General features: G+C 44.7%; 1 pseudogene; it reads left to right on the top strand.

Moving 5' to 3' along the window:
• LOC111977922 (regulating synaptic membrane exocytosis protein 1-like) overlaps positions 1-21,106 on the top strand; it is an 82,777-nt pseudogene extending 61,671 nt beyond the window's left edge.
• Positions 21,107-22,406: the final 1,300 nt, after the last annotated feature.

The following is a 22,406-nucleotide window of genomic DNA, read 5'->3' as shown; positions in this document are numbered from 1 at the left end:
CATACACACAGATACAGACACTCAGGCAAACATTGAAGTTGATGAATTGCTTTCATTGGCCTTGTGTTTGACTGATTGTGCTAATATCGGTTACGTTTAGATCCTGATAGAGCTCGAGACAGCCCCATTGGATGATAAGCCTCATTGGTACAATCTGCAGACCCACGACGTGTCTTCCATCCCTCTGCCCCGGCCATCGCCCTACATGCCCCGCAGACACCCCCACACCGACACACCCAGCAAGAAGCTGCAGCGTAAGTCACAGACAGGTCTATGTGTGATGTGTCTTCACAATATATTTCTTTGTATTGTACAGATGTAGGATCTTAATTTGATCACACTCTTGTTGCTGAGAATTTTCCTGCACCACAGGAAATGCAGATGAGCTTTGTGATTTACCTAAATTCACTGAAAACCCACTAACACACGGTTATATTAACAATATTGCACTTTTCATGTAGCCTACTTTTGGCCAACTAGTAGCCTAACTACCGATTTTGCAACATCATGGACTAAACGTACAAATCCTGTTGCTGCAGGATTATTTTGCTCTGACAATATAGGTCAAATTAAAATCCTATGAGGTGTGCTTATCCTTTTTTGTGTTTGTTGTGTGTGTGTGTGTGTGTGTGTGTGTGTGTGTGTGTGTGTGTGTGCGTGTGTGTGTGTGAGTAATGTGTGTGAGTTTGAGATATTACATTATGTATATAAATGTGGTGATTGTGTGTGTATGTGTCTTCATGTCTGTCGGCATACATTTCTCTGTCAATGTGGTCTGCTTACCGCATTCCTTCTGTAGGTTCTCAGCTCGTTACAGGGCCTGAGTATAATCAAATCAAATGTATTTGACAAATGCTTCGTAAACAACAGGGGTCGACTAACAGTGAAATGCCTACTTATGGGCCCTTCCCGACAATGCAGAGAGAAAAAAAAGAAAATAATAACACAAGGAATAAATACACAATGAATAATGGTAACTTGGCTATATAAACAATGTACCAGTACCGCGTTGATATGCAGGGGTACGAGGTAATTGCGGAAGATATAAAAACAAATAGGTAGGGATAAAATGACTAGGCAACATGATAGATAATAAACAGTAGATGAGTCAAAAGTGTTAGTGCAAAAAAGCTCATTGCAGATTTTCCGGGTAGCTATTGGTTAACTATTTAACTAACTATTTGGCAGTCTTATGGCTTGGGGTTAGAAGCTGTTCAAGGTGCTGTTGTTCCAGACTTGGTTCAGACTTGGCCCCAGTGATGTCCTGGGGAGTACTTGTGGTTGGATGCCAAGCAGTTGCCGTACCAAGCGATGATGCAGCCAGTCAAGATGCTCTCAATGGTGCAGCTGTAGAACTTTGAGGATCTGTGGGCCCATGCCAAATCTTTTCAGCCTCCTGAGGGGGAAGAGACATAGTCGTGCCCTCTTCATGACTGTGTTGGTATGTACGGACTGTCCATGGTGATTCCTTAGTGATGTGGACACCGAGGAACTTGAAGCTCTCGACCCTGCTCCACTACATCCTCGTCAATGTGGATGGGGCCTTGCTCAACCCTCCATTTCCTGTAGTCCACGATCAGCTCTTTTGTCTTGCTGACGTTGAGGGAGAGGTTGCTGTCCTGGCACCACACTGCCAGGTCGCTGACCTGCTCCCTATAGGCTGTCTCGTGGTTGTCGGTGATCAGGCCAACCACCGTCGTGGGTGAACAGGGAGTAAGCACACACCACTGTGGGGCCCCGTGTTGAGGGTCAACGTGGCGGATGTGTTGCTGCCTACCCTCACCACATGGGGTGGCCTGTCAGGAAGTCCAGGTTCCAGTTGCAGAGGGAGGTTTTCAGTCCCAGGGTCCTGAGCTTAGGGATGGGCTTGGAGGGCACTATGGTGTTGAACGCTGAGCTGTAGTCAATGAACAGATTTTCACGTAGGTGTTCCTCTTTTCCTGGTGGGAGAGAGCAGTGTGGTGTGAAATAGAGATTACATCATTTGTGGACTTTGTGGGGCAGTATGAGAATTGGAGTGGGTCAAGGGTGTATGGGATGATGGTGTTGATATGAACCATGACCTGCCTTTCAAAGCACTTCATTGCTAAAGATTTGAGTGCCACAGCGCGATAGTCATGTTGACAGGTTACCTTGGCATTCTTGAACACAGGGACTATGGTGGTCGGCTTGAAACATGTAGGTATTACGGACTGGGTCAGGGAGAGTTTGAAGACACTTGCCAGCTGGTCAGGGCATGCTCTGAGTACGAATTCTAGTAATCCGTCTGGCCCCGCAACCTTTTGAATGTTAACCTGTTTAAAGGTCTTACTCACTTTGGCTATGGAGAGCGAGATCACACAGTCATCCGGAACAGCTGGTGCTCTCATGCATTGTTCAGTTAACTCATCTGGTATGCTCACGTCACTGGGCAGCTCGCCGCTTGGTATCCATTTATTATCTGTGATAGTTTGCAACCCTGCATTGACCAACGTTTTGACTGTTTGATGGCTCATCAGATGTCATAGCGGTATTTATTTTAAGCGTCCGGATTAGTGTCCCGCACCTTGAAAGCGCAGCTCTAGCCTTTAGCTCATTGCGAATGTTGCCTGCAATCCATGGCTTCTGGTTGGGATATGTACGTAATGTCACTGTGGGACAACAACATTGATGCACTTATTAACCTCTCTTGGGGTATGTGGGACGGTAGCGTCCCCCCTCGTCAACAGCCAGTGAAACTGCAGGGCACCAAATTCAAAACAACAGAAATCCCATAATTAAAATTCCTCAAATATACAAGTATTTTACACAATTTTAAAGATACACTTGTTGTAAATCCAGCCACAGTGTCCGATTTCCAAAATGCTTTACGACGAAAGCACACCAAACGATTATGTTAGGTCAGAGCAAGTCACAGAAAAACACAGCCATTTTTTCAGCCAAAGAGAGGAGTCACAAAAAGCAGAAATAGAGATAGAATTAATCACTAACCTTTGATGATCTTCATCAGATGACACTCATAGGACTTCATGTTACACAATACATGTATGTTTTGTTCGGTAAAGTTTATATCCAAAAATCTGAGTTTACATTGGCGCGTTATGTTCAGTAGTTCCAAAACATCCGYTGATTTTGCAGAGAGCCACATCAATTTACAGAAATACTCATAATATACATTGCTAAAATATCCAATTGTTATGCATGGAATTTTAGATCCACTTCTCCTTAATGCAACCGCTGTATCAGATTTCAAAAAAACTTTACGGAAAAAGCACACCATGCAATAATCTGAGTACAGCGCTCAGAGACCAACACAACCCAAACAGATATCCACCATGTTGTGTAGTCAACAGAAGTCAGAAATAGAATTATAAATATTCACTTACCTTTGATGATCTTCATCAGAATGCAGTCTCATGAATCCCAGTTCCACAATAAATGTTTGTTTTGTTCGATGAAGTCCATAATTTATGTCCAAATACCTCCTTTTTGTTTGCACGTTTAGCCCAGTAGTGACGCGTGATCACTAGGTGCAGACGAAAAGTCAAAATGTTCCGTTACAGTCCGTAGAAACATGTCAAAGGATGTATAGAATCAATCTTTAGGATGTTTTTAACATAAATCTTCAATAATTATCCAACCGGAGAATTCCTTTGTCTTCAAAAATGCAATGGAATGCAAGTTAACTATCACGGGAACGCGCATGGTCAGCTCGTGGCTCTCTGGCAGACCTCTGACTCATTCCCCTCTCATTTGCCCCCACTTCACAGTAGAAGCCTCAAACAAGATTCTAAAGACTGTTGACATCTAGTGGAAGCCTTAGGACGTGACCCCATTTCCACTGTATCTTGGATAAGCAAAGAGTTGAAAAACTACAAACCTCAGATTTCCCACTTCCTGGTTGGATTTTTTCTCAGGTTTTTGCCTGCCATATGAGTTCTGTTATACTCACAGACATCATTCAAACAGGTTTAGAAACGTCAGAGTGTTTTCTATCCAAATCTACTAATAATATGCATATCCTAGCATCTGGCCTGAGTAGCAGGCAGTTTACTCTGGGTACTCTTTTCTTCCGGATGTGAAAATACTGGCCCCTACCCCAAAGAAGTTAATGAAGCCGGTGACTGATGTGGTAAACTCCTCAATGTTATTGGATAAATCCCGGAACATATTCGGGCGCAGCGTTCTAAGGCACTGCATCTCAGTGCAAGAGGCATCACTGCAATCCCTGGTTTGAATCCAGGCTGCATCACCTCAGGCTGTGATTGGGAGTCTCATAGGGCGGCGCACAATTGGCCCAGTATCGTCCGGGTTTGGCCGGGGTAGGCCGCCATTGTAAATAAGAATTTGTTCTTAACTAACTTGCCTAGTTAAATAAAGGTTAAATAAATAAAATATTCCAGTCTGTGCTAGCAAAAGGACAGTCTTGTAGCTTAGCATTTTCTTCATCGGACCAATTCCTTATTGAGCGTATAAATGGTACTTCCTGTTTGAGTTTTTTCTTGTAAGCAGGAATCAGGAGGATAGAGTTATGGTCAGATTTGCCAAATGAAGGGCGAGGGAGAGCTTTGTATGTGTCTCTGTGTGTGGAGTAAAGGTGATCTATAGTTTTCTTCACTTCTAGTCACACAGGTGACTTGCTTGTAAAAAAATTGGTAAGACAGATTTCAGTTTCCCTGCATTCATTAAAATCACCGGCCACTAGGAACGCCACCACTGGATGTGCATTGTCTAGTTTGCTTATGGCCCTATACAGCTTGTTGAGTGTGGTTTTAGTGCCAGCATCGGTTTGTGATGGTAAATAGACAGCTACAAAAAATATAGATGAAAACTCTCTTGGTAAATACTGTAATATGGTCTGCAGCATATCATTAGGTGTTCTAAGTAAGGCAAGCAAAACCTTGAGACTTCCTCAACATCATAGATCCTCCACCAGCTGTCTTGACGATGCATAGGGAAAAAAACGCTAGATGGATATTATGTCCTTGTTCAGCCACGACTTCAAGAAACATAGGATATTACAGTCCTTCAGGTCCCGTTGATAGGATAGCCTCAAACGGAGCTCGTCCATTTTGTTCTCTAGTGATTGTACGTTTGCCAATAMAACGGAGGGTAGAGGCGGTTCATTTAACCGCTGTCTTAGTCTTGTCAGGGGCTCGCTCGTTTGCTTCTCTTGCACCGCCTCTACCTCTTTCGAGTCCCGGAGATTAGGGCCTGGTCCCTGTTCTGATACCCAGAAGCTGTTTTCGGTCATAGGAAATGATGGCAGAAATATTATGTACCCAAAAAGTTAACTTCATAGTAAAAGAGAATTGGGCAGGAGCCCGTAAGACAGCAGCTATCCGCTGCAGCTCTATCTTCCAGTTGTGTCTAAAGGTGGGGGGGGTCATGGGAATGCTGTCTTCTCACTAAGAGAGACATTCCATCGACATTCTACAACTAAAATGTTGTTCTGTTGTTGTCAGAACACTCCGAAAACGTCACTGCCGTATTTGTCTGTGGTTTGTGGGTGTATGTGCGTGTGGGCATATGTGTGTGTTTGAAAGATTAGAGAGAGAAAAAAGAGAGCGAGAGAGAGAGGAAGAGAGAAAGAAATTGATACAGCCACTAATTTTTCTTGGTAGAAAAAGAAATTGGAGATTAAAGGGACCCACTCTCAGCTTTAATGAAGCATTCCTCTCCTATAAAGATGACAAAAAACACTCACATGGACCTTAGTTAATTGCAGTGTGATTGCAGCGAGATTTTCACTGTTTCGGGATCAGGCAGGTCTTCTTTATGCAAGCTGAACATTATAAGCTCACAGGAGGAGGTTGTTTGGTAAAGCAGGAACACTGTGTATCCTTGGGTTCAACTGGCATGAGTAGTTTGTATCAGTATTGCCATATTAGAGCTGAGGGCTACAATTGTGCCAGCTTGGGACAGTACAGTATGTCTTATGTATGTTTTGCTTTTATGAACAATGCTTCTCTCCCCCTGTGGCTGTGTGTGTGTGTAGCAGCCGAAAGAGGCTCGCGGGAGAGGGAGCGGCAGCAGAGGGTCCCCCACGCCACCACTCTGGAGGTGCCGGAGCAGCAGAGGACACCCCAGCTTCGCTCTCGATCTGTCTCCCCTCACAGAGAGGAACAGGGCAGGGGCCGATCACGACCCACCAACGTCCCCACCCAGAGGTGAGGGGAGTGGAAAGGACAGGGGGGAGATGGGGTGTTGATGAAGAGAGCGGGTTGAGGAGAGAACTTCAGGGACAAGTTTGTGTTTCGGCCTTTGCGACCCAGAACAAGTAGTGCTGCCAATATTGCTCTTACTGTCACTGCCAACACAGCCAACACATACACTGTTACCACAGCTAAAAGCCTTGTTCTCTCTTTCTCCCCACCCCCCACCTCTTCTCTCTTTTGCACTCTCTCCCTCTTCCTCATCTCCATATCTTTCTCAACCCTCATCTGTGTCAGGAGTTTGGATGATGAGATCCACCATAGTAGGAGGTCTNCTCTCTCCCTGTCCCATATCTCCATATCTCGCCCCTCTGTATCAGGAGTTTGGATGATGAGATCCACCATAGTAGGAGGTCTCGTTCTCCCACCCGCTACTACGACTCTACCAGAGGACACTACCAGGAGCAGGACTATGTAGATGACAGGTGTGTGTGTCCGTGTGTGTGTCCGTGTGTGTACAATCGGGTGGCCCTGGATTCTTTTTCCCTTTTGTCTTTTCCAGTTCAAAAGGTCGTTTAGTTGTGTTTCTTCCTTTGTCTTCTGCTCTCTTCCTTTCTGTGATTCAGCACGATGAATAGTCAGGATTATGTTTGGATATGGCTGTTCACTTGTTTGTTGTTCTCAGTTGTTCGCTGATTCAGACTCTCAGAACAATGAAGTTATAGCCATGAGACAAAAGTTTATTAAGAGTTATAAGGCATCGTAGCATCTCTTGCTATCATATGTGTACCTGTCGGAGTAGGTAGAAGTTGCCCTCAACCACTGATACAGGGTCAGATTTGTTCATCCCCTGTAATGGTTAGGGTTAGGATATGGGATAGAATCATCTGATCCTAGACCTGTGGTTAGGGGAAACTTCTACCTGTCCCATTGTTCTCCGCTGGCTCAGCTTTGTATCTATGTTCTTTCTCTGTCCTCCGGTTTGGCTTCCGTTGTTTATTTCCTCATGTGTCATCCATCCCCATGGTAACCACAGTGAGGTCATCTTGATCCACCAATCAATGCGGGGCAAAAGTGCAGAGTGCCTACACACTAAAAGGTAAACAGAAGTCAGGACATGTATTATTATTTGTATTAGGTATGATCCCAATCCTCATTCTCACCGTCCTTATGGCGCTTCACCTTAAGTGGTCCTTGTCTTTTTCCATTGATTTTGGAGCTGCATATAGATGTGTGGAGATTTCTTACATGACTTCACCCTTGATCTAAATGCTTCTTATTCTGTCGTAATGTGTGTGAGCGAGCAATTGACATGCAATTTCAGTGTGTCCATCCTATCCCATGTGACAGTGACACAACACACACCCGATCAGACGTCAACACTGGGACTGTCCACCGCTGACCGCACATAGCCTCTGCTGACCTTGGCCAATGCCTGAGGGGCAGCTAGTTATTCAGAGTTAGCGTCATGTAGCTATAGTGATCCGTTCATGGTTGTAATAATGTGCCTCGAGCACTAGAGGGCACTTTTTGACACTAGTTCAGTGCATTACCAGATCCATTATATTGGACAAAGGTGCAATACTGTCCCAGTGAGCCCACCCATAGAGGTAAGTGGCAAAGCCTGGCTGGTACATGGCTGGAAGAGACTGGCAAAGGCTGGCATACATGCTTCCACACGGCTGGCATGCTGCTCTCCTGTCTTTCTTTAGCAGTAGTTTGGGAATTGTATTTCCATTCTGTTAATCCATCTTCCTCCTCCCCCTTTTTCTATCTCCATCTCCTGCATGCACACACACATCACACCTCAGGAGGTCTTCTAGACAGTGGTGTAAAGTACTTAAGTAAAAATACTTTAATGTACTACTTAAGTCAATGTTTTGGGTATCTGTACTTTACTATTTCTATTTTTGACAACTTTTACTTTTACTTCACTACATTTCTATTGGAAATAATGTACTTTTTACTCCATAAATTTTTCCTGACACCCAAAAGTACTTGTTACATTTTGAATGCTTAGCAGGACAGGAAAATTGTCCAATTCATGCACTAATCAAGAGAACATCCCTGGTCATCCCTACTGCCTCTAATCTGGCGGATTCACGGACCAACGCAACCCAAATTCTTTGTTTTGGGATGTGCCCCTGGTTATCCGAAATTAAAATGATTTGCTTAATATAAGGAATTTGAAATGCTTTATACTTTTACTTTTGATACTTAAGTGTATATGAGCAATTACATTTACTTTTGATACATAAGTATATTTAAAACCAAATACTTTTAGACTTTTACTCAAGTAGTATTTTACTGGGTGACTTTCAACTTTTACTTGAATCATTTTCTATTAAGATGTCTTTACTTATACTCAAGTATGACAATTGGGTACTTCTTCCACCACTACTTCTAGACACAGTAACACTCTTCCCGCTAAGAGGCCCCTCTTAGTCAACAGCATCCACAAGGACATTTACAGGTATGTGGAAGAAGAGAGAGAGGCTGTGTTGGAAAGTCGCTCCCCTCCAAACTTTGTACCCCGTCTCTCCCCCCCATGTACACACACAATTGTCTTGTAAGTTAGTGTTGTTGTGGTATGTTATACTTTTGTAGTTTGATGTTCAGGAGGTACTATCACTTGAGTAACTTCATACCACTGTTGCAGTACAGATACTGTATCCTGGTCTTACTGATCTTGATCTTACTAATATCCTTGAATGAATTCTATCAATTCACTTGGAGCCGGTACTGAAAGTAGTCCAATTTGCARTTCATGAACAGGTGCTGCAATCTTGTCCATATGGGAGTATTGTCCACAGTTGTAGGCTACCACACACATCCTTACCCACTCTTGGCCTTTGTTTGTTTGATGTTAAGTTGATTTATGTTGTGTTTTTATAACATGCTTTTATTTAGATTTTTTTTTTTAATTGTCTTGAGTGAAGTTCCACGCTGCCTGCATGTCTAAAGACTAGCTTAATGGTGCGCTCCAGTGTTGTCACAGCAACGCGCCGCTCTTTCACACAACGAGTTCTCAGGTTTACAGACAAGATCACCGTTAGGTAAGACACACACGCAGACACAGACACAGACACACAGACCCACAGACCCACAGACACACAGACACACAGACACACAGACACACATACAGACAGACAGACAGACAGACAGACAGACAGACAGACAGACAGACAGACAGACAGACAGACAGACAGACAGACAGACAGACAGACAGGCAGACCTTTAGCCCTCAATGACCTTCTCATACCATGTGTCAAGGACTCTTCTGAGAACCGGAGAACAGGTCTCGCGTGACAACCTGACTACCTTACTATCTGACAACATTCTTCCATTGCCGTGACTGTAATCAATCACCTAATCACTCGAAACCAGGTTCAGACAGCATGTCTTTTTATGATTTGGGTATCTAACATTTCTTTCTTTTCCATTTTTCTCTTCTTTCTCTGCATCTCCTCCTGTCCTGTTTTCTCCTCTCCTGCATTGGATGGCATGCTATTGGGCTAGTGTATCTACAGCCTTCTCTTGACAGGGTTAAGACTGAGGAGCGCTAGCACCAACTGTCTGAACAGAAAGGAACCATAGTGTTCCTTCACCAGAGCCCAAAAGGTACAGCCCACTGAACTTGTACTCTGCACCCCACCTCCTACACCCTTTTAGTGTGTGTGGTGTGTGTGTGTGTGTGGTGTGTGGTGTGTGTGTGTGTTGTGTGTGTGTGTGTGGTGTGTGTGTGTGTGTGTGTGTGTGTGTGTGTGTGTGGTTGTGTGTGTGTGTGTGTTGTGTGTGTGTGTGTGGGGGGTCTCATGGAGTGAGGTGTTTGTACATAGCTACTTTGTGAGAGGACATAAAGGGAGGGTGCCTTTTTTGTGATAACAGCCTTAAATGAGACTCGGACATATGATAGACCCATGAAGTCGATAAGCCCCTATGAGAGTGCAGGTGATCATGTGTTTCTCTGTGTGTCCACCGGGGGTGCTGCGGGTCTCAGCTGCTCCCAGTCTCTGCCCCGCAGACGCCCCCGCCAGCCCCAGGATTCTAATCAACACGCCTCCCCAGAAGACGACAGGTACCCCCTTCCCATCCGGCCCCATCCCCCCCTGTTAGCAGCTGACCCAACTTAACCCCCACACCTGTACTAAACCCCAACAAACAGTGTAATAGCTAGCTAACCTCTCACCTAACCGTATCCCAATCAATAATTTGCTCAATGGGACTTTTTCAGGGTCTTTTGGCGTAGAATCTGGTGGCCTAGTGTCCTTGGCTCTAATATGTTCTTTAGAATCACTGTGGCTTGTAGTTTGGATTCTAGAATGTACACGCCTGTAGGTTGTGTTCTACAATCTAGTTTGTGTTCTAGCATTCTGCGTGTAAAAGTTGTGTAAAGCAGCCTCTATCTTCTCATGAAGAATGCCTGTGCTGTTTTGCTTTTCGCTTGTGGAGTTTGTAGTCTATGAATTGAGGGATTTCAGAAGCTTTTGTCTGTTTGTTGCATGCCAACTGAGCTTTCTCATTATCACTAATGTTTGTCTTTCATTATTCATAACAAAAGACACATATTCAGGATTCAAAGTTGAGTTTATATCTATGTAAGTCACAAGTGGTGTGTTTTGTGTCTGTCTGTGAAATGTGTGTCTGTGTTTCTCATCATGTCATCTCATCACCGTTCATGTTGTGGTATGTATGAAAGATGGTGATGGAGGGTCTAGTTCCTAGACAAGAGACAGTAAAACCACCTCAGTGCAAGAAGAGGTACACACACACCCACACACACCACACACACACACACACACACACACACAACACACACACACACACACACACACACACACACACACACAACACACACACACCACACACACACACACACACACACAAACACACACACACACACACACACAACACACACACACACACACGCCACACACACACACACACACAGTACTTGTTCAATGAATGCATGAGTGTGTGATGCTTCCTCGTGATCTTTGTTCCATATTTCATTGTTGTGTATTGACAACACAGAGGCAGCTACATCAAATCCATATCTTAACTGGCTTCTGTAGAGCATAAGGCTGTCCGATTCATTATGAATAGAGAATCAGACTTCTCTCACTTACCCCAGCTGTTTACCCCTCTCCCATACTCCATTCATTTATTCATCCCTCCATCCGATTCTTTCTGTTTTCCACTCATCCCCCAATTTCCCAGGCAAACTCGGACCCTGGACTCATCAACCTGTCACAATCTGGGAAAGAAGCTCCCTGGCAGAGACAGGTAAGGTGGCCAACCATAACATATACCCAGATTTTTGTGTTTCAACATCATCACTTCCGGCCCAATCCTTAAACTTTCATTAAAATCTCCCATTCACATCAGTACAGGATTAAAGTGAAAGCTTGAGTTGAGCATGTGCATCTCATTGTGGGTTTCATCCTGTCATCATAGACTGTCCCATCTCATGAGTTCCCAGAGTAGGATGAAGTTCCCCATAGACATCTAAGATCAGTTTTCCCCCATAATAATTTAGGTTTGTGGGTAAACTGATCCTAGAGTGGTGGTCTACCTCTTTTCTGTTCACCAGTTCATCCACAGTACCACTATTTAAACTTTGATTTTGGAATTAACTATTACTTTAAGAGGTTGTCAGCTGTACCTGTACTGTACGACAGTGGTTAGCATCAGGGGTTGGAACCAATTTCTTTTCCTAATAATTTCATCCAGAACAGAAACATAATTTTTTGAGTTCCATTCCACTTTTCCAAAAAAAGTTACTGTTTATTTCGTTCCTTTCTGTTCCTTTTTAAACCTCTGAAATATATATTTTTTACATTTAGCTCGACATTAAATGACTTCACCAATGGATAGAGCAGCTTGCTATGGAGCGGGCAAGCTATGTACATGCATTGGACAGACAAGTGTAGGGTAGGATGTAAAAATGTTTTGCTGGTGAGGATAATGCTGGGCATCTTGTTTTTATGACATGCATTATCTGAATTAGGCCCACAGATTTATACCTACGGAGGAGTGGCTTATATGAAGGAACTTTAAATGTCTTTGAACTTCAAAGAGTTGACTTAACTAATGTTGGACCAGAGCTAGCCCTTGATCATGACTCTCCGTTACATTACATTACACTTAATGGTGCCTAGAGTTTTCGAGAGCTAGACCAGAGCTACCTAATAAGCTAGCTAGACAACTAGCTTGTGTGTGCAGAGCGGCACCAGTTATTAAAATAAAAACACGGCTTACCTTTTTGTAGTTAATGAATCCAATGTGAAACAATAGTATTCTTAACTACCATTGAAAAAGTAAATCTATTGTTCTCTAATTTGCATAGGCGCTTAGTTGCATTTTTTTTGTGTGATTGTTAACCGATTCCCATGCTTTTAAATAATGGTTCTGTTCTGGAACAGTATAGATCACCTTCGTTCTCGGGTCTGGTTCGGTTCCTTGAAAAATGTCATTCTTTTATGGTTTTTGGTTCACTTCCCTGAACCAGTTCCAACCTCAATTCAACAGCTCAGACACAAGACTTATGTGGTGGGGTCTACAGACAATCACAGACTACAAAGGGAAAACCAGCCACGTCGCGGATACCGACGTCTTGCTTCCGGACAAGCTAAACACGTACTTTGCCCGCTTTGAGGATAACACAGTGCCATCAACTTGGCCCGCTCCCAAGGACTGTGAGCTCTTGTTCTCCGTGGCTGACGTGAGTAAGACATTTAAGCGTGTTAACCCTCCCAAGGTTTCCGGCCCAGACGGAATCCATAGCCGCGTCCTCAGAGCATGCGCAGACCAGCTAGCTGGAGTGTTTTCGGACATATTGAATCTCTCCCTATCCCAGTCTACTTCAAGATGTCCACCATTGTTCCTGTACCCTGTACTGAGAGCAAAGGTAACTGAACTAAATGACTATCGCCCTGTAGCACTCATGAAGTGCTTTGAGAGGCTAGTTAAGGATCATATCACCTCTACCTTACCTGACACCCTAAACCCGCTTCAATTTGCCTACCGCCCTAATAGGTGCAAAGATGATGCAATCGCCATAGCACTGCGCACTGCCCTGTCCCATCTGGACAAGAGGAATACCTATGTAAGAATGCTATTCATTGACTATAGCTCAGCATTCAACAATATAGTACCCTCCAAGCTCATCATTAAGCTCGGTGCCCTGGGTCTGAACCCTGCATTGTGCCACTGGGTCCTGGACTTCCTGATTGGCCGCCCCCAGGTGGTGAAGGTAGGAAACAACACCTCCACTTCGCTGATCCTCAACACAGCGGCCTCTCAAGTGTGCGTGCTTAGTGCCCTCCTGTACTCCCTATTCACCCATGACTGCCTGGCCACGCATGCCTCCAACTCAATCATCAAGTTTGCAGACGWRACAATAGTAGTAGGCCTGATTACCAAAAATGACGAGACAGCCTACAGGGAGGCGAGGGCCCTGGGAGAGTAGTGCCAGGAAAATAACCTCTAACTCAACGTCAACAAAACAAAGGAGTTGATCGTGGACTTCAGGAAACAGCAGAGGGAGCATGCCCCTATCCATATCGACGGGTCCGCAGTGGAGAAGCTGGAAAGCTTGAAATTCATTGGCGTACACATCACTGGCGATCTGAAATGGTCCACCCACACAGACAGTGTGGCGAAGAATGGGCAACAGTGCATATGTATATACTATATTCTATTCTACTGTATTTTAGTCAAAGCCACTCCGACATTACTCAATCTAATATTGAAATATTCCTTAATTCCATTATTTTACTTTTAGATTTGTGAGTATTGTTGTGAACCATTCTTAGATACTACTGCACTGCTAGATACTACTGTTCTGTTGGAGCTAGGAACACAAGCACTTTGCTGCACCTGCAATAACATCTGCTAAAGATGTGTATGTGACCAGTAACATTTGATTTGAACCCATGGTTAGCATGGTGATGCTGACGTTAGCATGAAAGCATGGATCAGGATTCACTGATATGTTTTTACATGTCTATACGGATTTCAACATGTTTGACAATGTTTATTTATTTATTTATTTTCGTATGTTTTCCGTCCTTTCCTTTCATTGCTTTTCTTTTAGTCTATATTCTGTTCTTTTATTTCCTTTTTGCATGCTGCTTTGCGCTGTGCGACGGTGTGCACACGGTGTGTATGGTGTGTATGGTGTGTGTGTGTGGGGGCCCCAAGAATAAGCCCACCTCCATCTTGAGGGCATCCCGAGGACGACCCCATCCCCTGCGGCCACTCGGTAAGGGGAACCTCCGGGGTTCCCGGGCTCACCCCAAACAAACAGGTGCTGACCTCTGACTCCTCACCTCTGACCCCCTGGAGGAGTGGTCTGAGAGAGAGAGAGAGAGAGAGAGAGGAGATGGAGAGGGAGGACACGGAGAGAGAGAAAGAGAGAGAGAGAGATGAGAAGAGAGAGTTAAGAGGAGAGAAGGAGAGAGAGAGAGAGAGAAGCTGTACCTTCTTCCTCTGTGATCCCACTGCCTTTAATGCAGACACACTATTTATTTGACGTTGTACTCCAGCCCTGGGCCAATGTGTGGTGGGTTGTGTGTGTAAGTGTATGTGTCGTATGTGTTTATACAATGGGTGGGTCTAATCATGAATGCTGATTGATGTCTATTCCACAAGTTACCACCGGCTATGTTGTTAAAATGCCTATTTACTCTGTTCCATTTGACTGCACAATCCACTGTCTCATCTGCCCAGCCAGGCWATTTATAAAAGTATCTAGACATTATCTCACATTTCTTTTAGACTAACATTTAGTTTTCAACAGCGGAGATTTGTATAAACATTGCTGTTTGTCTCTCCCACAATTACAACATTGTTTCAATATTCAAATTCGATCTCCAGCTGTCGCATAGTAATGAACGAGTCAGGAGTCGGGACGAGACAGACAGGCAGGCAGCATTTCTCAGCCAGTCGAAATCATGAATCAGAATCATTTTTATGGATATATACAAAGAAATATCACTTGAAAAAAGGTCAAACGAAACTACATGCAGCTATTTGGCAGTCTTTCCAGCTTCAGTTTGAAGTGATTGTGTTCGCTGTGGTCTTGGTTAGGTCCTCTGAACAACAGTGTCCTGACGAGAGAGCACGTTTTCAATGTCAGGTGAAATCACGCCTCATTAACTCATTGTTATGGATGTATCCAAATAAATGTCACGAGAAAACATCTTAGACAAATGGAAATGCAGCTGCTTTGTTGATCTTGCTGTTTGTCGTGACTGTAAGTTAGCTGTCGTTGGCTAGCTAGCAAGCAAGGGATAAGAACTGCCAGTCAGTAGAACATTTAGAACGGGTCACGTCCATAAACACAGAACAAAAAGACTGAACGACAGGGTCGCGTCTCTGGCAACCGAATTGATAGAACGAATCACCAGCCGACTTGGGTAGGAACCCTGGATTTGTGTCGGGACTATATCTTGTGGAAGAATGAAAATATTGTGAATAATGAGTGAGAAAGTTACAGACGCACAAATATCATACCCCCAAGACATGATAAACTCCCCTGTTATTATTGGTGAGAGGTTGGCATGTCTTGGGGGTATGACATTTGTGTGCCTGTAACTTTCTCACTCATTATTCATAATTCATTCAGGATTATCCATAACCTAGGAGTCACAAGCTTGATCTAGTCATTCCGTGCTATGAATATGAGACCAAATACATAACTTTTTATTACTTTAATACACATAAGTACATTTTTCCCAATACTTTTGGTCCCCTAAAATGAAGGGACAATGTCCAAAAAAGTGCTGTAATTTCTAAACGGTTCACCCGATATGGATTAAAATACCCTCAAGTTAAAGCTGACAGTGCACTTTAACGTCATAGTCATTGTATCATTTAAATTCCAAAGTGCTGGAGTACAGAGCCGAAAAAACCAAACAAATTGTCACTGTCCCAATACTTTTGGAGCGCACTGTATGTGTACAAACTCTGTGTCCAGCAGTGAAAGGAATAGTTTGTGCTGCAGGATTTCCATGAAGAGATACATCCCCTTGTTGTATCTCTCTCTCTCTCATTCTTTCATCCTCTTTATTTCCATCTATCTCTCTCTCTCTCTTTCGCTCTTCTCTCTCTCTATTCTTTCATCCTCTTTCTTCCATCTATCTCTCTCTCTCTCTCTCTCGCTCTCTCTCTCAGGGGCCCCCTCCAAGGTGGTGGTGCGTCTCTGTCCTCCTCAGTGACATCCTCGTCAGCAGCTCGCAGGGTCAGACACCTCCCACAGGTCCCCGACAAGAGCAGCAGCCCCGTAGAACAAGGTGTGTGGATTTCTTGACTTGTAAACCTGAGTGACTGATATGGTGTGTTGCTTATTTTTACTCATTCCTGTGTGTCTGTTGTGTGGTGTGTGTGTTGTGTGTGTGTGGTGTGTGGTGTGTGTGTGTGTGTGTGTGTGTGGTGTTTGCTGTGTGTTGTGTGTGTGTGTGTGTGTGTGTGGTGTGTGTTGTGTTGTGTGTGTGTGTGTGCGTTGCATGTGTGTGTGGTGGAGCTCTAGCAGCGGAGGAACGTGTTCGTCAAGCTCCAGATGAAGGTGCAGCAGAGGGAGTCCTACAGTTCTGCTGCTCCCTCCACTTCCAGCAGGGACCTGGAGAGGGCGCTTAAGAGCAAACGCGAGGTCAGTCACCTGTCACTAGAGGTCAGCCAATAACCCCTGTCTGTCTCCCTCTCCATCTCTTTCTGTTCCTCTCTCTGTCCCTCTCTCTCTCGCTCCTTATATCTCTGTCCCTCTCCATTTCTCTCTGTCCCTCTCTCTCGCTCCTTATATCTCTGTCCCTCTGTCTCTCACCCCTCACTCATCTATCGCCCCTCTCAATTCAAACAATTCAATTCAGTTTATTTGCATTTAAAACATGTGTATATATCTTATCGTCCTCTCTCTCTCTCTAGCTGTATAAGGACCAGAGGAGAACCAGCTGTGAGAATGTATCCCGCAAGTCTTCAGACAGTGATGTCAGCGACGTGTCAGCCATCTCTCGCACCAGCAGTGCCTCCCGCATCAGTAGTACCAGCTACATGTCCATCCAGTCAGAGAGACCCGGGACGCTTCAAGTAAATAGAACCAAACACACACACACACCACACACACCACACACACACACACACCACACCACACACACACACACACACACACACACACACACACACACACACACACACTCCTGGTGTTGCAGTAATGTCTACAACATGTATTTGTCTATCTGTATGTATAGCAAGGCGGTCCGTGCGTCAGGCCAGAGCATGTTGAAGAGCACCACGAGCGTGAGCGGTGAGATCTATGGCATTGAGCGCACAGACGGCAGCCAATCAGATACAGCATTGGCGGGGCAAGAAGCGGCGCTCCAGCCTCAGCCAACGGGTGGTGGCCATCGTGGCCTTCCCTCCAGACGCAGCTGCAGCACCTCACAGCTCACCTCCCAGAAAGGTAACACAGACAGACCACAAAAACAAGACGATCATACACACGCCCTGGATCCAGCAGCCATCTGACAACCTGTTGGTATTGTTCATGCATGGTTGGTGTGTTACTGTGTGTTTGCTGTGTGTGTTTACTGTGTGTTTACTGTGTGTTTGCTGTGTGTGTGCAATAAGAAAGCAGTGGGGGTGGATACCAAGAAGAAGGGCAAGAAAAAAACAAAATCCAGATCAGCGGAGTACAGAGGTGGGTATGGCTGTAGAGTACCCCCGCCAGGCCAGCAGAGACTCCACCGACGGCAGCCATGAACAGCTACAGCTCTGAGGGGAAGTCAGTATCTCTAGCCTCTCTCAGTCTCTTTGACTGTAGCGGTAGTGTCATTCTCAATGCTTATCCGGTCTAACATTATTCAGTAGTCTAACCGCAGTCGTGTGCGCGTGTGCGCGTGTGTGTGTGTGTGTGTGTGTGTGTGTGTGTGGTGTGTGTGTGTTGGTGTGTGTGTGTGTGTGTGTGTGTGTTGTGAACGTGGACGTGTACGCCCTAATGTATTGTGTGTGTGTCGTGTGTCAAAAGTACATCTGTGTGTTGTGTGTGTGTGTGTGTGCGTGCGTGCGTGTGTACGTGTGTACGTGTGTATTCCAGTCTAATCTTCTCGGGGATGAGGCTGAGGGCTGACAGTCAGTTTAGTGATTTCCTGGATGGCCTTGGCCCCGCCCAACTGGTGGGCCGGCAAACATTAGCCACACCTGCCATGGGTGAGTGGCACAAAGGACTTGTGTAACCTGACATAATATACTACATGCGGTATGAAACATTCATTGAACTGGATAAGATATATTGTGTGTTTTACAGGAGATGTTCAAATTGGAATGATGGATAAAAAAGGCCAGCTGGAGGTAGAGGTGATCAGGGCACGTGGCCTTAACCCCAAACCAGGGTCCAGATCACTCCCAGGTACCACACACACCGACGCACAAAAGCACAAATGCGCGCACTCACCCACCTACCCACACACAGACAGATAAGTGTGTTTCTTCTGCATACCCTCATTCCTTTCTACCCCCCACCTCTCTCTCACTGCAGCTCCCTATGTCAAGGTGTACCTGCTGGATAACGGTGCCTGTAAAGCCAAAAAGAAAACCAAGATTGCACGTAAAACCCTGGAGCCACTCTACCAGCAGGCCCTGCTGTTTGAAGAGAGCCCACAGGGGAAGATCCTCCAGGTAATAAAACCATGGAGCTGTACTGTGTGTGTTTGTGCATGCGTGTTTCCTTGGCCTAACATATCTCTGTCACCTTCCACAGGTAATAGTCTGGGGCGACTACGGGCGACTGGACCACAAATGCTTCATGGGAGTTGCACAGATCCTATTGGAGGAGCTGGACCTCTCTAGCACAGTGATTGGCTGGTACAAACTGTTTCCCCCTTCCTCATTGGTGGACCCTACGTTAGCCTCGCTCACGCGGCGGGCATCCCAGACATCCCTGGACAGCTCAGGACCAGCTAATATGCGCTCTTAGTGACCACAACGCAACCACAACCCCAAATGGACCACAAATGACCAGAGTGCATGACCACATACCTAGGGCCAATTTCCCTTAGGGCAATAGAGCAAATCAGACAGAGAGAAAAAATTGATAGAGAGAGATAGAAAGGAAGGAAAGGAGATAGAGAACTAGCCAATCAGAGCTTACCTGGATTCTGACAATCACTTCCCATACTCCCTCCCTTCCCTCTTCCCACCTTTCTCTGGGCTGCTGGGGCCTTACTCCTGAGTCTCACCTCGTGTATTTGTCCTCCTCTCTGACATCTCCTTTCTTTGTCTCCTCTTTGTCCATTCCTCCTCTCCCGCCGTTGGGTGTGTTATGGCACGTGCTCCTGAGATAGAAGGGACTCATGCAGCCCCACTCTGTTAGGTGGCACAAGGGATGTCAGCCCAGGCTTGGTGAAGCCAATCAGTGAAGAGGTTATTGTGAGGCCATGAAGAGCGTGCAGGAGACAAAGAGAAAAGATTGATGATGCCCTGCCGACAGTTGCCCATCAAAATGTGTTTCAGCATTGATGCCGTCATGGCGTCACTATAGGTGTCTGTGAGGGTTGGCATGGTTGCACAATCTGTTAGGGAAGGGAGTCTGCACGGGTGGAGAAAACACTTGTTCTAAGATCAAAGCAAGCACAAAAGCTTGATTATTTTTTTGGGACAAGGATTGATTATGAAAGAGAAAGAAAAACAGAGGCCAAATTATGGTTAGATATGTTTTATTCTATTTGCCTCGAGTTCAAAAAGGTACCATGTGGTGCAGACTCCCTGTGTGTGTTTGTTTTCGAGTGGCGGTGGTCTGCAGGCCTGCAGAGGTCTTGTCACACCCCCCTCTCGTCCCGCCCCCGCGAGCGAGGCAGGCGCAGCATGACTCGGGACCCCGGCCCAAGCTGCATGCACATTTTTTTGTAAAACAAAAGCCAGACAAATTACTTTWAAAAAAAATGACTAAATGTGTGTTAGTTCCACATACTTTAGGCCAGCTTGTATGTTGCATGTACTTGTACAGTTTGCCCGTACTGAATATGAATACAAACAGAAAAGCCATCCGCCTTCCAAGGGCGGACACCGGGGGAATAAGCTCCGCCCAGGCCACACCTCCAACTCTGGGTATGAATTTCCATAATAGGAAGTCTCCAAAAAGCCTTTTTTATTTTCTTGTGTTCCTTTTGAACCCTTTGGAGAGTAGTGCTGTATCATAGTACTGAGCAAACTGGAACCCCCTAGTTATCTGAGGATCTAGGTGCTTTAACAGTAGTCTATGACAGTGGGGCTAGAAACAGAGGTAGAGAATGTGTGTATAAAAACAGAGCTTAATGTATATGAAGTAAAATTATGACTTGACAGAAATGATAAAGATATAGATATATGATTATTAAATGAGTGTATCTGACTGCACGCATTACCTACGCGCACACACATGTTGTCAATATGAGTCAGGGGGAGAAGTTTGACAATATTTACACACACACACACACACACAAAACGATCCAAACATTCCTGGTCCTATGGAAACAGATCAGAGCCCCATGCCCTGTGCTGCGAGAGACGCTGAGCGGTGCCCAACCACAAGAGGGAGCCAACAGACCTTTCAGTTTCTCGAAATAGCAGCCAACACCAACATGACTATTTGCAACACACTCCATCTTGTTTCTTTAACCGCAAACTTGAATCCCCCTATTTTCTCATGGTTTGGACTGAACTTAAAAGCCAATGAAAATCTTGTTTGCTGACCTTTCAGTTGAACACCTTGCGGTTAGGCCCACTGCCCTTTCCTTTGTCAGTATTACTCCATGATACTGATTGTTTACAGTCCATGGGTATCCACTCAAAACACGATATCTAGGAAAGAAGTATTCACTGCTACATTTCTTGTTTGTATAACAGATGTGGCTCTACTGATGTGTATGTTTTATATTCAAGAGTTCATTTTTATTATTTACAAATAAAAGACTGTGTGGAAGAAAAGGGTGTGCAAATCGACTCAAATGAATGTCAATGCACGGGTATACGATTTTGAGAACGACTAACTTATCTACCGCAAGATGGCTGCTGTACAGTACAAAGGAGCCATAACACAGCCCGTGTTTTTAAGCTCCAACATATTAAGGAATTGAACAACTTTCCCTTCCCTTCTCTTAACACTAAACCCTAACCATAACCCTTAACAAAGGTAGGTGCTGCACATCAGTGGTGSGCTGATGTGGGTTGGCCCTTACAATGCCCACGACTTGAAAGCATTTGCAATGCTACTACAGCCTTTGTTCAGCATCATTCTCTATCAACTGTTGTTAGTGTTCATAASAATATAATTGATGCATGTCATAACTGCTTTAGGAAAGATAATTGATTCACATACCTGAGCTGTTGGAATCATCCCCAGTCTCAGAATACACCTTCAAATGTGTTGATTTTCACTGGTATTGACAATAACAAACCCTTTCCAATACTCCCACTTAGTGGTAGCAGTGGACACTGCCTTAGGCCTACCTACACCATGACTGCATTATTTTCAAAGACTGTGTCGGCCTATGGGGCAGCACAGGGCACATGCGTGCAACGTGCACGCAAGATGTAGCCTGTAATGTAAACTATAACCAATATTTGTCAGGCGTTTGCAAACTATCATATAGAATATACATTACATTCTGAAAGTGAACGTAACGGACATTTGTCAGTAGCACACAGCGAAGGCATATTCAGTGGGAAAAAATGTGTCTATGCAGCCACATGTAGGCCTGTCGACCGCAAATATATTTATACCTAGGCCTATAGGTCTACATTTGGTTAACCTACAAACAATTCGTTTTGTATCTGAAAGGTTTTCCTTTTTTTTAAAGATCGATGCACATAGGCCTATGTGTTGCCAAGAGGCAGAGCAGAATAGTTTTGGCGAAATCTTGATGTTTGGTGCGCCAGATGAAATTGTTAAGTGGGGGGGGGAAATGTACGCTGTCCATGGTTCTGAAATGAACTGTTGCATAGGCTAATGCAACAGTTAGACCTAGTCCTAACAACCCACTCTCCTTAKATAGGTGTAGGACAGCATCCTGCAATAACTTATTTATCTGTCATATCACTTTTTAATTGACATGAACATTCTACTTCTTGGCAGTTTACATTTTTCCTCTACCAAATGTTCTCTACCCTACCTTTTTATTTGGCTTTCTCTACCTTTTTCTTTCGCTTTGGTTAATATTTTCGTTGTGCTCATTTAGGCCTATGGATATTGCTGTCCTTGCGCTCTGACCTTTTGCGTGCTACATAAATTGTTATTAT

Source organism: Salvelinus sp. IW2-2015, linkage group LG18, assembly GCF_002910315.2.
Source record: "Salvelinus sp. IW2-2015 linkage group LG18, ASM291031v2, whole genome shotgun sequence".
Lineage (NCBI taxonomy): Eukaryota > Metazoa > Chordata > Actinopteri > Salmoniformes > Salmonidae > Salvelinus > Salvelinus sp. IW2-2015.
The sequence above is the reverse complement of the archived record's forward strand: the minus strand, read 5'-3'. Positions and strand labels throughout refer to the sequence as shown.